The sequence below is a fragment of the Vicia villosa genome, linkage group LG6 (assembly GCF_029867415.1).
Source record: "Vicia villosa cultivar HV-30 ecotype Madison, WI linkage group LG6, Vvil1.0, whole genome shotgun sequence".
NCBI classification, from domain to species: Eukaryota; Viridiplantae; Streptophyta; class Magnoliopsida; order Fabales; family Fabaceae; genus Vicia; species Vicia villosa.
This window is the reverse complement of record NC_081185.1, coordinates 63114593-63129228: the sequence shown is the minus strand read 5'-3', so window position 1 is coordinate 63129228 and position 14636 is coordinate 63114593. Positions and strand designations below refer to the sequence as shown.

The 14636-nt window shown below is 39.1% G+C and overlaps 1 long non-coding RNA gene across 2 annotated transcripts; it reads right to left on the bottom strand.

Moving 5' to 3' along the window:
* Window positions 1-1037: 1037 nt before the first annotated feature.
* On the bottom strand, window positions 1038-2956 carry LOC131611582 (uncharacterized). 2 transcript variants are annotated; one of them, XR_009287026.1, is made up of 3 exons: window positions 2492-2956; window positions 2200-2400; window positions 1038-1422 (listed from the first exon to the last, which is right to left on the bottom strand). It is a non-coding gene; the product is annotated as an uncharacterized LOC131611582 (long non-coding RNA). The 2 variants fall into 2 exon arrangements; XR_009287025.1 differs by having other exon boundaries at window positions 2504-2956.
* Window positions 2957-14636: the final 11680 nt, after the last annotated feature.

The window sequence follows — 14636 nt, the reverse complement described above, 5'->3', positions numbered from 1 at the left end:
GTCGCCTCTTCTTCAAGTCTAACTACGGTTAGCACTATCCTTTTCAAGTCTATCTAAGGATAGCAATCTTTTCAAAGTCTAACTAAGGTTAGCAACTTGTCTGGTCTACCTTTGATATAACTCAACACTCTTTGCGCTACCACGAAATGCAAATTTTGATGGTACTTTTGGGTATTCAATCCACTTACACCTCTCATGTCCAGAACTTGTGTCGTTCGTACATTCAGGTTCAAGAAGATTGAATAGGGGCAGCTGTTGCACCCCAAAATTTGCCCATATATTTATTACTAACTGGCTTAAGCTTCGCATTTTATCTGCATCCTTCCATCAGGGCATTAACATACTCATGCATCATTAATCAATAAAGTTGGCTCGGGATTGAGGATTTTGGAAGAGTAGGGTTTCCTTAGTGTGTACTTCTTTCTCATCTTTATGCAAAGCTATTCTCCATCAAAGATCGAGGTTTATTTCCTTAAATAGGGGGTGATCGTTTGACTTATTGGACTTCATCTGGGAGTCAAGGAATTGGTGATCAGTTGCTTCCTTCTTTATGGACTAATGAACTCCTTCTCACTATGGAGGATTAGATTCATTCACTTGCATATGGTATCACCGTGTATTCAGAGGATCATTGTTGTTTGCTATTTGATTATGTCCCAACATTGGAGATTTAGATGGTTGAATTATGTGGTTGTGTTGGTTTCGTCGTTCCTATTCATGATACAAGATTTTTTATCAAGATCCCATCATGCGGTGATCCTCGTTGAATTAGGTTTTGTCGCGTACTTGTGAAGCATACTATTGTGGCATAGTTGACTTTTGGTCAAAGTCAACTGTGAGGGTTGACTAAAAGAAAATATTTGGATTCTTTCTCATCATATTTCATTCAAGTTGCAAGTGGAAAAGAATGTTTCAAAATTTAAAAGACGATGGAGAGAAAAGTCAAACATTCAAAAAATATGCAAATTCCATTTCAAACATTGCATCCACCTTACCATGTCCACGAGAATCCATTACAAAGTCTAAATTCTACCACAAAGTTCAAGAATGTTTATTACAAGAGAGCCCAAAATCCATGTTCAGAGTACATTTACAAAGAAAATTCGATTTACAAGAAAAGCCTGTGCGCATCAAAGGGAAAATGATTCACAAAAAAGGGTGCCATTACAAAGAGGATTACATGAAGAAAAGTGTTACAAATTAATTGCAAATACACAGAATTTATTTACACCGTTCCCTGCTTGTTGGTCATGCTAAAATCTAATCCTAGTTCTAAACATCTTCATGCCATTAAGCTCCATGCCATATCCTGTGCTAATCTTCATGTCATTTTGTCCTTGCTCCTTACCAATCATCACTTGCCAAGTATATGCACACAATACCATTACACCAGTTGCCGTGTTTGCTGCAGCCTGCAAGAGTCTAGTGCAAAACCAGTATAAGTCAAAGTAAAGAAAATAAAGGGATCAGATCCAGTTTGCAAGCATAATTCCAACATACATCATCAGTTCTGATCAGAGAAGGAAAACACATACAGCCTTGCAAACCATAACCTAACATTCAGCCAATCTTATTCCTAAACATACCCGAATCATGCACATTGCTAACATAAAAACTTTGCATCTTTTCATTACTATACCAGTCACACAAATCAATTCACACACAAGTTATCCCAAGACAGCCCTGCATCAGTTCAATACACAAAAAGAGAGAAAAAATCAGAGAAAACCAATACAAAGCTAACAGTTTCAAACTCTCCACACTCCTAACAGAATAACTACCTTATAACAGAATTATAACCTCTCCTACCCACAATTCTAACTAACTCAACAGAATCCAAACCCCCATAACTAACTCTAACCGAAACTCAATCTCACCATTGAAATTCATAACAGATCCCATCCAATCTAATGGCTCTCATTCCCTTTCCCTCTAACTGAATTCATCTCCAGCTCTCCCTATATAATCTACTCTTCACCATCTCATTCAGGGGGAATCATCCATTTCTACACACCATAACACACGCCCATTCCTCACCATTTCATCACCACCATTTTCTCACCTCTAACCTATCATCATCTTCATCTCTTCAATTCCTTCATCTTCATCATCACCAGCAACACATCAAGAATCGTAGAAAAATGCAAAATAAAAAGCAGAAAGGGAAGAGAGAAAATCTGTAACAGAATCGCAACAAACCTTTTTCACGATTCAAGCTCTTCATCGACTTTCAACGCAACCTTCAATCTCCGCAACTTCATAATCTTCAACCTTCTCCATCTCCTTCAATTCTCAGAATAAAAATCGCTTTCATTCTTCATCCTCTTCAAGCTTCCTCTTTAATCTTCATCATCGCCAATATCATCTCAGATTATTCAACACTCATCTTCCATCATCAACCTGCAGAAGAACAAGAAAGGGGAGAATCAGAAGAAGCAACGGAATTCTATCAACAACATTCAATTCATCGATCTTCAATCATGAAGCGTACGCGGAATTTAACCTTCGTCGCAACACTTCTCTGCTGCGAACAACATATCATCAATCTTCAACACTCTATCATCAGCTCTGTTCGACCTTCAGATCACGCTCGACGTCACAAAGCGCCGTCGGAGGAGGAGATGTGGCCGTTGCGCCGTTGTCTAGAATCGAGAGTCAGAGATGAGAACTGGGCGGAGGATTGAACAGAAGGAAGGTCATCGAGAGAATATGGAGTCGATCAAGAGATTAGCGAGATGAGGAACAAGGTTGTGTTCTTGTTGCGGTAGTTCACGGTGGTGATTGAAGATCGGACTCCGCCGCTGCACCGTTTACGTGAGAGAGGACCGAGACGGGAGACGGAGTGTTCACGGTGGTTGCGCCTTTGAGTTTCGTCGGAGGAGAATCACCGGCGCCGCGAGTTTGTTTGAGAAAGGAAGGAGAGCGTGGAGAGTTTCAATCGTCACTCAAAGGTAGCCCTAATTCCTCTTTCTATTATTTTTATTTTTTATTAAAATTGTTAATTGAAACATAAAAATGAGATTAACACAAAAATCTGATGCAATTGAATAATCCATGGATCAATACACTAGGCCTGTCACCGAATCGCTTCCACACCCCCAGGCAGGCCCATTCGCACCTCTCTTTGGCATGCTGAAAACTGTGATAAAAAAAAACTCTGCTTGGGCCTATTTCCAGTGGGCCTGCGCCCCATTGCTTTAAGCACCATGATTCTGATTTCACACCTCCCCGTTTCAATTAATTGATTTTAGGTTTTTTTTCTACTTAGTTCTTTTTACTACTTTTTTTAGATAATAAAAAGCATGTGAAAATCATAATTTTCTCATTAGGTTTTTAGATAATAATGACATTTAGAATCATAATTTTTGTTCGATTTTTAGGAGATAAAAAATGACATAGAAAACAATAAAATTGTTAGTTTTAGGTAATAATTTTTTAACATAGTTAGGCTTGAATTAGATTTCCCTTATTAACAAAAATCTCACAAAAATAGTAGTATTTTGTAGTTTAATTTTGCACTAATGCTTGAATTGTTTTGTCCCATTTCCATGTTATTTTTTTGTGTGTAATTTTGTTACTTGTTTTTGTTATATTTTTGACCTATTTCGTAGATATTCGCATAACATTAGATTTAGATTCCCCTTAGATTTTAGTTTAGATCTTAAATAGGAATTAGAATGACTATTAGATTAGAAAATAGGTTAGTTCCCCTTTCCCATTTCTTTTTCTTTTTCAACTCTAAAATACTTAATAAAAAAACCTGACAAAGATCACACTGTGACTTTTCTGATGTATAGTGAGAAAGAAATGATTGGGGTGTAGGCCCCGATGTACGTTCTTTCTCACCTAGTAGAAAAGAAATGATTGGGGTGTAGGCCCCGATGTACGTTCTTTTCTACTAAACGGAAAAGAAATGATTGGAATGTAGATTTCGATGTATTTCTTATCCGTTATTTAGAGAATCGATTGTGGTGTAGACCTCGATGTGCATTCTCTAAATAGTCAAAAACAAAACTCTTTTTCTTGGTGTGATCTAAGTCGCAAAGTAAATATCCCTTAAAAAACACTAACCAAAAACATTCATAATGATTAATAAAGGCTTTGACTTAAAACAGAGTAAGGAAGCGATGCGAAGCCCTGTAGAGGGTCTTCGTCATCGTGGAATTACAATAAAAGACACAAACCAAACTTTTGCTTTTCTTTTGCCTTGTTAGGCGCTTAAGAACAAGTTAAGTCCTTTCCAAAAGTAGGCGTATAAGTCTCCAAAGGTCGAGCATCGTGGATTGCGACATTAACCGCTGTTCAACTAAAAAACACAAAACAAATGGAAACTATGGAGCCGAACTACGGTCGCTCTGATTCCTTGTAAGGGATACGTAGGCATTGGGTCGCGGGGCCTAAGCGAGCACACTTGTAAATAATTCCTTCTTTTCCCCGTATTTCTTTTGCATGCATTCGCATTTAGGTTTAGACATAGATACACCCTTTAGATAGAAACAAACATAGGTGGATACCATCGAGTACGATGGGCGTGAGGGGTGCTAACACCTTCCCCTTGCGTAACCGACTCCCGTGCCCTGTTCTCTGGTCGAAAGACCTTGTTCTTGTTCTGAGTTAGGTTTTCTGATATTCCTTTCCCGCGATGGGATGAATATATTAGTGGCGACTCTGATTCCATTTTTCGCGGTAGCGACACCTGGGTAAAAGTGCAAAAATCAGCAAACTTTAGAAATTCGTAAATTTTGCGTCATAAGTCCGTTTCGCGCAAACTTTATATCATTGGAAATCTAGCGACGTGTTCTTTCTAATAAAATTGGTCCCCAAACCAGAATGTTTGATTTAATAATATTGGAACCCCACTTAGTGAACCATTGATTTAGCATAAGAACTTATGTCTTTACCAATTGATTAACAATTCTTATGTTATGCATGGCATAGATTATCTATTGCTTATTATGAATGTGATATCCATAATTGAGAATGTGATTTTGGATTATCCCCTAATTATTATTATTAATCATTCTTTAGATTAATAGAGAATAAGAACAATGCTCTCTCTAATTACCATTTACTCATTTAATTAATAATTATCGATGTCGAAGGATCGGGATATTACAGTGCTTGTACAAGTCCCTTGACAATAAGCATGGGTGAACTCATCAAGGGTGCATTTATTCCATAATCTAGCCGAGGTATTATTACACTTCTGGATTCCCCGTACATGGGTATGGGTTTGCATACTTGTTTATTTATATATTTGTGTGTTTGTGTAAGATGAGTCCAATAGTGGATGAATAACTTGGTTGCTCCGTACTTGTACCTGATGTGAGCATAAACCCCGAATCAATGGTGGATTCGTTTTATGATGCATGTACCTTGTAGATCCGAGTGGACCCATAGGATAGGAGGACTCGCTGAGATTTAGTAATCTCACCCCAATCAACTTATCTTTTTCAAGTGCAGTTTAGTAGCTTGTGATAGATAGCAGGTTCAGATTGATGACTTGAAGTGATGTTGGCTCAAAGACCTCGTTGGTTTTGACATTCCGCTGTGCAAGATCCATTGAAGATTCATGTATTATGCTTCTTAGTAGAATTGCATATTGTATTTTATATGGATCAAATATTGTTCCTTGAATTGTGTATGTACTCAATATCAATTTTAACGTTTTATGCATAATATACTAGTCAGTTATGTGTGGGGTGTTACAGTTGGTATCAGAGCAGGTCGATTCTCGACCAAGCCATGAGACATAACTAGCAATTCCTTTCTTCTTCACATGTGTGTTTTGCCAACCAGATTTTACTGATATCTCATTCAGTTGTTGGACTTTATCAACTCATCGATTGAGTGTGTGATAGTAGAATTACGGCAGAGCTGCCACGAGGACTCGTAAACCTGTAAGTGTTGTGAACCCAAGTAGAAAGGATTAGTTGGGTGGTGAATTTTATATGCAAGCTGGATTTATTGGACGACGTAAGTAAAAGGGATGTTGGAGTTGTCATACTTAAGAGGAGCGTTTGACGCAAAGTAGTAATACCCGAACTACCAAGGTGTGGATCGAGACAACTAGAACCCCTAGGATTTTGATTGGACGGAGTGAAGCCTTCTCTAAGTCTTGGTAATAGCAAGGTAAACCCATAGAGGATTGAGAAAGATCCTTGTAAGTGAAATTCTCCGAAGGTGTTGGCCTGGGATTTAGTAGGATTCAGTACCGATGATGCTGCTGGTGTTAGGTGTGACTGATGATCTGGTAGAACAAAATAACCTTTGGAAGCGCGGACAGAGAAGCCATACCTTTTTGATTACACTGGTATAGATAGTGATTGGATGGGCGAAGTATTAGATCCTGATCCAACTTAAAGTACCCTAAGCGAGAGTAGTTGCCTAGTGAAGGTTGGTGGAATATACGAATGTGGTAACTTACGATTGGGCGAAGCTTGAATACCTTGTCGATAGTAGAGGAAATGTTTTTCCGTTTTAATCATTTTGTATTTAAGCTCTAGAACTACGCTAGACGGAATATGAAATGATGGAAAAGCGTGAAATACAGTAACCTAAGTTCTTGTTAGTTATGGTTTGCCTGACCCCGAGTGAAGCCATAGAACTACGCTTGGCATTGGGCGTTCAGGAAATCAAGAACTAGCACCTATCTAGAACGTCAGCAAGATGATTGCAGTTGCGTCGGTTGGTAAGAACCATAGTATTCCTATCTGAACTAAATTATCCTTGGAATCTCATGCATGTGTGGGACGAGTGGGTATACGGACTACATGGTAATCCAAAGTTGAACTTCAAATCTTCGTGCTTGGCGTTTTGGCTTTCCGAGTAATTAAACCTTGATGTGTAGCACTCTAAGGTTTTAGCATCCTGAGGAGTGTGATTCGAAGGACTTGAGGAACGATGAGCCGATTGGAGGCCTGTTCAGACACTTGTCGGTTGCGACTATAAGATACGCGTGGGGATCATTATATGCCACTGAGGTAGGTTACCTGGATACATGGCCTCGGAGTTGGACCACCATGTTGGTACTACCAGACGGGTATAATGCCACAGTATCGCTATCGTGCACAAGATGCGTGAGTCATCCTTTTTCCGACATGTGTGGGATAAAGGTGATCTGAAGCTCAAGGTAGAATTCTGATTTGGCACTCGTGAGACATAGATCGAGACTCTCATAAAGTATGTGGGATAAGGATCCATACGTCGCGCTCGATAGTAGAGGAATAACTAGACAAGTGATGGTGGGACGGATCAAGATTCAATACTATGCTTATAGAGTCTCTGAATGATCGTGCTCGTGCAAGTTAGAGTCAGTTTATACCTTGCAGACGTTCTCGTTTCATGAAGTGTTAAGTTGGCAATTTTGTATGAGTGTCTAGAGTGGGACTCATGTGCGGTCATGATATACTGGTCAGCATGGTGAGTGGCTATCATGTACCCTTGGCGACCGGTGATGGAATATGTGGATTGTATCTTGGACTAGTTTGATGTGTGGCGTATCTTGTAGAGTGTATGTAGATACTCTGAGTGAAGAAATGTCAATCTTGGTAAAGCATAGACATTTTGGTTTGAGAACTGTTGAGGAGTCGATAAGAGAGATGTTCGAAATACAAAGTGCAATTTATTGCATTGTGGCTACACTCCGACCATTGGAAGCACTGCAATGAAGGATGCAGTCGCCGAGGAAGTTAGTTTAGTGCCTGATTCAAAGGTGGGACAAACATTAGATGACTATGTGAAAGGAGTCTGGCTATGGGAGGATTATTATATCAGTAAGTCGCACGAGTTATCATAGGTGATACTACGCTAAGAGAATGAAGGTGTATGGTTGGGTAGAAGTTGTGTAAAAATGCTAGAGTTATCATGAGCTGCAGTACGTTTTTGAAGGATTTATTATACCGGCTAAGCAACCAGACTTGTGGAAGGGAAAAACATAGCAGCTGTACACTGTGAAAATCAGTGACAAGGACGAACCTCTAAGTTAGTGAGTATTTGGGTTTCAATTTCCTGAGATCGAAATGTGTGCCTAAGTTGTGGTAGATGAACTAATATGGAATGACAGGGTAAGTAGAAACTTGATTCTGGAGAGGACGCAACTTCGAGGAGTAATAGTCAATGATGGATGTATATGGAGTTCTGGCACGTGTTGTAATTGGAAAACTGTAGATAAGGAATTATTGTGCATTAATGGAAACTAAGTGAGTTATGGATATAACGTGACTCAGAGGATTTTAAGGTGCGTGACTTGTTGGAATCAGAGTAGCGCAAAAGATCAAGGAAGAATCAGATAAGTCTGAGGTAGGAATGAACTGACTATTTATAGGATTTTATGTTGGGATGAATGTATCTTCCCAAGGGAAATTTTCGAAGCAGCATTTCGTCCATTCCAGTGGCTCAAGGATCACCATAAACTCGAGAGGTGTTGTCAATGGGCCAGATTGGGAATTGATTTTGTGGATGGCATGCGGTCCGATGTTCGTAGGTCATCAGTTTAGCTTGTAAGTCACAAAGGTTGGACATAGTATCGTGACTGCCGAAATACTGGAGGTTATTAAGGATGTTCAGTTGGCACAAGTTTTTTGTGTTCAGTTGCAAGATGATTACACCTTCGCGATTTACGGTGACAGTTGTTATGTCTAAACTGGAGTAAGGGTTAAAGTAAGGAGATTCAGTTGTATAAGTAAAGGTAAACTTGGGACAACCACCCTAACACTTTGGAAACCAGAAGTTAAGACCAAGAAATTTGGCTAACGCCTAACGTCATTGTATGGACTGATGTAGTGAGTAATCTGATGTTTCGTCGTATGGAACAATGTTGTAGCGGGAATTACTGAATGGAAAGTAATTCAAGAAGAGGAAGAATTCAGTAACATATGTGGAGCAAGGATAGACTCAGCGAAGGATATTTGTCCGAGAAGAGTGGATTGTTAGGGTTTTTGAATATATGGAAATCCAGTGCAGAGCAGTGAAGGTTAAGGACCTTGGAAAGGTCTTGTACCATATATGTTAAGACGAAGTATCTGCAGAGATGGGTTGCGTGAAGATTAGAGTTTCTGATTATGATTAGTGGGACACCCGTTTGGCATATTACGTTTCTTCAATTGGGATGACACCCAGAGTGAGTCGTAAGGTCTTCTAAAGGGAGAATGTAAGGAACATTCATCCCCTCGTTGGGAGAAACATGAAGAGTTTATTTTCGTGGTGATTGATAAGAATTCGAGGACGAATTCTATTTAAGGGGGGTGTTGCACCCCAAAATTTGCCCAACTTATTTATTCCGCAATTGGCTTCCATATCATATCCATACACACACTTCATCTAGGTCATTCATCCAATACATTCATCCATATCACGGTTACTGTTCAAGAAAGTTGACAAAAAGAGGCTGAGGTTGAGGAAATTCTTGGTTAAGAAGAATCAGATCTGAGGCCTTATTGAAGAGGATCGTTTCCATTGGCATACTCCTAAAAATCAAGGTTTCATCCTCTCCAAGTCGAAGCCTCGGTTAAAAGTTACAAATCTCAGATTCATCAAGACTTTCAAATTAGGGTTTTTGACCAAAGTCAACCCTGTTGACTTTTCGGTCAAGATTTAATCAGAAGATGATTTTGAATGTGAAATGTGGTTGTCCTGAAGAAATGTTTACTGAAGTTTCTTTGGTTGAAAACTGATTGAGAATTGGATCGAAAATTAATTAATCGGGAAATTCATCTAGAATCGGATTAATCAAGAAATGTTGACTTTCTGGTCAAAATCAAGGTCAATTGTCAAATATTGATTTTTGGTGGAAAATCGGTCAAGAAAAGTCAAAGAATAAAAAAAATCAAGAAAATGTAAAATTGCCAAAAAAGGAAAGTTAGTGGAACGACAAAATTTCCAAAAGAAGAAAGTCTCTAGACTTAGAATTTTTGAGAAATTTGAAAATTGGTTGGGCAGCTCACTTCATGCCAAGATTACACGTATATCAGGGCATTTTTTCAGGAAAGTCTCAACACCAAAGTTGTTCCATTCATGGCATATAACAAATTTGTAGTTGGAAGTTTTTTGATTGGATGTTTAGATAGAAAGATATAGAGAGGTGAAGTTCTATAATTCAAACTTGTGCAAGTCAAGTTGCTGGGCAAAATTGTTGGGCATGCGCAAGCAATTCAACAAACACATGGTGTGCCGTATTAGAATCCAATTTAAGAGAATTACGAGAGCCTTATAAATTCAATCTTGGTGTCATTATCTTCCTCTCTATGTTCTTTATTCAACAAGACAAAAACCATGGAATTTGGTTGTGTTTGGAGCATGATATAATTCACCAAAGTCACACCCTAGCAAAGTCATATCTTGACAAGATGCTGGGCACAAATTTAGGGCACGCACGAGACAAATGATCAAGCACGCATTTTAGAAAGACATAAAGTCATGTATTCAAAACTGGTAGCAAGGCCAAAGCATGCCCTAGGTGATGCCTACATATACTTCCAAGTAGTAGTGCATACAACCAACAAGTTTCCTCATCAAGCCATGCATGAGTCTGAACCACAAAAAGGGGCAACGAGACTCTTACTACAAATGCATGAAACTTGTATATTAAGTTAAAAATAATACTCTACACCACACTCCACCATAAACCATGCACTCACACTATAAAACTGAAAGTTCTTCACAAATGCGAGGAGAACCATTTTTTTCGTTTTCTCCACTTCCTCACTGATCAAAAGCTCTCATCTCACTCTCTCTTTTCTTGAACCAAGAGAGATTTTGTTACAATTGGTAACAAACTCTTCAACCACTTCCACCATCAATCATCATTTTCCAGGTTCCTATTCAACAATCCATAGCATCTTTCACAGAGATTCATCACCAAGATCACACGCCTCAAGATCCATAATCACAATCATCATCCATGGATGTTCGGAGAAAGATCAGAATCCTTCCTCAACATGTGAGATACTGAGTTTATTTATCACCCAAGGCAATGATTCTATGAAGCTTTTCATCATCGGCATCATCATCACAAGCTCAGATCAATATTACTCTCTTGCTCCTTTCTTTGATTCAAGATCAAACAAGTAAGCTCTCTATTCCCTCGCATTAGAAGCACGTATAGGCCTGGTGTAGCGGGGAAAATCTGATATCGAAGCCATGAGATTGACTCGAATCAATATTTCGTTTGAAATCGCCACCGCGCTTTATTTTTTCAAAGGAAAAAAGAAAAGAACGTAAAACCCAGAGTTTTGTTTTTAAAACAAGAAAGAGATCTCAGGTACGAGTGTTGATTATATGAGGGGAAGGTTTTAAGCACCCCTCATATAATCAACACCCGTACCTGAGATCTCTTTCTTGTTTTAAAAAGAAAACTTTGGGTTTTACATTCTTTTCCCTTTTCCTTTGAAAAAATAAAGCGCTGTGGCGATTTCAAATGGAATATTGATTCGAGTCAATCTCATGGCTTCGATATCAGATTTTCCCCGCTACAGAAAAATGGCGACTTCACTGGGGAACCAATTTTAAGTGTGTTAAGCCTATTTTTGTTTATCTGTGTGTTTTTATCTGTATATATTGTTCTGTGCTTTTTTTGTTTTTTTTCTTTTTTTTCTTTTTGGTGCTCGATGGTTCTTCTGTGATGAGACAAAGTTCTAACCCGAACTTTGGTGAGTAACTTGAGATAGGAGGTGGTAAGACCAATAGTCGCATGTCAGGAGCAATCCTTACCATGAGCGTCATATGGTGGAACCCCAATCAGTGGAGACCTCATGGAAGGTAGTAGAGGTTGTTACGAACCATCGTGATAACGCTATTACTTTCAATAGTGAGTGTCAGTAGAAGCTGAATGGCCTAGAACCTTTTTAACCAATCTAAGCCTTTTTAGGATGTAGTGCAGAAACAAGATCAAGTACCAATTTGAGCTTGTTGTCATGCGATACTACGCTCAAACGAGGTCTTTTTAGGCATATTATTGGCGCCCATGAGCAATTGTGCATGCCGGTAATATCCGATAGAAGATTGAAAACTCTGGGAACCTTTGTAGAACCCGATTGGCAGGTACAAAATTCCCTAGAACACGCCTTGTGGGATGGGTAGACCCATGACTCCATGCTCGTGACGTCGAACCTTTGAACTTAGACTGTGTGATTTTGTGTGATTTGATGTGATCTTGTGTGCTCTTCATAAAAAATGTCCTTTACAAATGGTTTTCAAGGAACTTAGAGACTTTATTTGTAAACATCACAGGTACCATGGATCAAAAGAGAAGCATCAAGAAGTACACTTTTAGAAATTCAAGTGCAAAGGAATTGAAAGAGCTAGCAACTTTGGTTCCTAATCTTGACAACTTCAAAAACCGTTATGGGAAATTGATCTCTATCTTGAAGACCAAAGTGGCAAAGGGGATTCTTGAGACTCTTGTGTAGTTTTATGACCTGGTTTATCATTGTTTCACCTTTCCTGATTATAAGCTTATGCCCACTTTGGAGGAGTATTCTTATTGGATTGGTTTGCCAGTTACGAATGATATACCGTTTAGTGGTCTGGAGAAAGAGCCCCAGGTTGATGAGATAGCAGAGCTTCTTCATTTGAAGATATCAGATGTGAAAGCAAACATGACCAAAAAAGGAGGAATTTGGGGGTTGACTTCTAAATTCTTGATTGGAAAGGCTTCTATGTTGGCTAGTAAAGGAAGTATGATTGCTTTTGAGACATTTTTGTCCTTGCTCATCTATGGTTTGATACTCTTTCCCAACATTGACAACTTCGTCGATGTTAATGCTATTCAGATATTCATGATTGGGAATCCCGTTCCTACTTTGCTTGGGGACACATATCATTCCATTCACTATAGGACTGATAAGAAAGGTGGACTTATCAATTACTGCACTCCTTTGCTCTATAAGTGGTTTATTTCGCACTTACCTCAGACTAAGAGTTTCTTGAACAATCTTGATGGTCTCTCATGGTCTCAGAAGATCATGCCTCTTACTAATGGGAATATCCATTGGTACAATCCTGCTTATGATATTGGTGAGATTATTGATAGTTGTGGAGAATTCCCTAATGTACCTCTTCTTGGTATACAAGGAGGAATTACCTATAACCCTATTCTTGCAAGGCGTCAATTTTGCTACCCCATGAAGGAGAGACCCGCTAATATTCTTGTGTCAGGAATCTTCTATCTTAATCAAGATGGAAATTCGGATATGAGAAATCATTTTGTGCGTGCTTGGCACCATGTTGATAGGAAGAGACATTTGGGAACGAAACACTGTGTTGCTCTCAAAGATTATACTGATTGGGTTCAAGCTAGAGCTCACACCTTTCAGATGCCTTATTTACTCGAGGAGCCTTCTCTAATCGTTACTCCACCATTGTCTCTCACTATTCCTGTTGAAAGTAGTGAGGAGCATCTAGAGCTCGTGGCTAAGTTGAGAGCGGAAAGAGATGCTTGGGAGAAGAAGTTTCATGCTTCAGAGTTTGAGAATAAAGAGTTGAAGATACACTTGAAAGAAAAAGATGAAATGCTTAATATCCAAGATGGTTGGTTGGTGGAAAAGGATGATCAGATTCGTCATCAAGAAGAGTTACTTCAACAACATGGTGAAAAGCGGAAGAGACAACAAGAAGATTCAATTGCATGGAAAGAAGTTGCTGATAAGCTGATGGTCGAGAATGCTCGTTTGAAGGCCTTTTATGAATATGAGTTGGAGAAGCTCCGTAGGAAGCTGCAGAGAGGAGTTGGATCTTCATCAGAAGTGTTCCCTTCTAGTTTTTAGCTTTTCCTTTGTTTTGTAATTTTGGATCTTTGAAGCCTTTTGTAAGCTTTTCTATTATTAATGAAGAATATTGTTATGTTTTATGTTGTTTTTGCTAATTATTACAATTAATGTCTTAAAGTTCCTAGAAAACCAATAATAAAAATCATTTGCATTGCATTTCATGCATCATTCTGCATTTTGGTCTTGCTTCCGAGAGTATTCCCGAGGTCTTATTCAGTGTTCTTCATACAGAATCAAGCTGTCTCACCGGTATAACACTCGAGCTAACTACAAGAAGAAGATGGAAGGTCTTGAACAAGAGAATCGTGAGCTACACGAAGAGGTTGTTACTTTGAGATCTGGTGTGGAACGTCTCACTGCTCTAGTTGAGACATTGATGGCTACTCAGAATCAGAATCAGAATCAAGTTCCTCCTCCCAATGCCCAAGCTCAGGGTCAGACCACTGTGATTTCTGAAATTGTTCCTACAACCATTCCTGTTGTTCCTGTTGGTGCTACTCAGCAACGTATGCCTAATGGATATCCCTGGGGCATGGCTGAAGGTTATTTGTCTGTTCATGAGATGACTCGTCCGTTGACTCCTGTTATGGTCAACACAACTCCTATTGTTCATACTGGTCCTTTTGTCCCAGAGCCCATTTATGATGCTGCTCCAAGTGAAATTCATGATAGAATGGATGGTTTCCAAGATCAGTTTGAAGAACTGCAGAAAGAAATGAAAGCCTTGCGTGGGAAAAAACTGTTTGGAAAGAATGTGCATGATCTTTGCCTTGTTCCCAATGTGAAAATACCTACTAAGTTCAAGCTGCCTGAATTTGAGAAGTATAAGGGAAATTCCTATCCTCAGGCACATCTGGTGATGTATGTGAG